General features: G+C 41.0%; 1 long non-coding RNA gene across 1 annotated transcript; it reads right to left on the minus strand.

The window, feature by feature from the left end:
* Positions 1–472: 472 nt before the first annotated feature.
* LOC106944284 (uncharacterized) lies at positions 473–1,549 on the minus strand. The gene is made up of 2 exons (XR_001424194.1): positions 1,373–1,549; positions 473–869 (listed from the first exon to the last, which is right to left on the minus strand). It is a non-coding gene; the product is annotated as an uncharacterized LOC106944284 (long non-coding RNA).
* Between the last annotated feature and the right edge of the window lie 21 nt (positions 1,550–1,570).

The raw sequence follows: 1,570 nt of genomic DNA on the forward strand, positions 1-1,570 counted from the left end.
AATGTTATTAAAAACTTTATTGCTCATTAAACAGACAGCAACCCACATTACATTAGAATAAATATAAAATCAAACATGAACCAATCAGCACATTATCCCAGTGATTCTCTGAGGTCTGAATAAATCAGTGAATCTCAGTAAAGAGCCTGATGTGACACATCGAGTCCTAAAGTTCTCTAGAAAACTGAAAACATGAAACATGGAGGTAAAAATGGAAAAAAACAAAACAGACTGAGAATCAATGATGATGCAAAACTTCATTATTTACATTTTATAGTATAAAAACATTAAAATATACAAAACCTTTTTTTAATCAGATAAATGCTGGATGTTCCTGAAAACTAAGATCAGTTTCTGTGGGACATCCAGTTCTAAACTGGTTAAACTGGTTTCTGTGATGGAAGCTAAAGTTTCTCTGCAGTTTCCAGTAAATCATCTTTTTATCTGTGGAACTTTGAGGAACATTTTCCTGTCAGCAGAAGAAGCAGCAGAGAAAAGAGGTTTGAAGTGTCTTTATGATTCAAAGTTTAACTGAAATGATTCCCATGTTTCCATCTCAGACCATTTCTGGTTCCAGGATGAAAATGAATCAGAGAAAAAAGATCAACTTTCCAGTTGAATCCAGTTCAGATCAAAACTCCATGAAGCCTCTAAATGGAGCCCAGTTTGAATTTGATCTTTATTAATCCAAAGAGACAAACAATATCAGACACTAAATGACAGACATGAGAAAATAAACAGGAGGAAAATCTTGGAGGCCAGAGGTCATCGTCATGATCCAGTCAGAGATTCTTTTGACTCAAACTGCTGCAGCTTCAACCTCTGAGGATCAGCAGGACACAGAGACCATTCTCTACAGAGATCAGATCCTGCAGAGAGAAGAAGGAAGGAGAGATCAGATGAGTGAGTGTTTCCAGCCTCTCCAGCAGCAGTCAGTGACGCAGCACATCCAGGATGGTTTCCAGGCTGCAGTCAGACTGATCTCAGAGCTGTGACCAAGATGAACCTGATAAATTTTCTCCTGTTGAACTGAGAGAACAAGCAGATCTGAGATCAGATCTGCTGCTGCCACAGTTTGATGAATGTCTCTAGACATGTTGGACGGCTGGACGCTGGAGTCCAGCTGGACGTCCTGGAGAGATGGACACAGCAACAACACATCTTCACACCAACACAAACACAGGAACACAGCAAGCTGCTGTTCCTCTCATTGGCTGATTGCTGTCTCTGTGTCCAATCAGGAAGCCTGAACCATTCTCCTCCCACTGAGAAGTTGCAGCTTTACTGGGAACACTGGAGCTTTGCTTTGATGCTAACTGGGTTTAGTTCAATATGCTAACAGCAGCTGGACTCACTACAAACATTTACTTACTTTAAAGTCTCTACAAGATCCTTCAGCTGCTGAACATCTGAATCCTCCAGGTTGTTCTCTCCCAGGTCCAGTTCTGTCAGATGGAGGCTGTTGGACTTCAGAGCTGAGCCCAGAAAATCACAGCTGATCTTTGACAACCTGCAGCTCTCCAACCTGAATAAAGAATAAAAGATGAGCTGAAGCCAACAGGATGCAGGT

This window comes from Poecilia latipinna, unplaced genomic scaffold, assembly GCF_001443285.1.
Source record: "Poecilia latipinna isolate Pla-1442-1.1 unplaced genomic scaffold, P_latipinna-1.0 Scaffold7796, whole genome shotgun sequence".
Taxonomy (NCBI): Eukaryota; Metazoa; Chordata; class Actinopteri; order Cyprinodontiformes; family Poeciliidae; genus Poecilia; species Poecilia latipinna.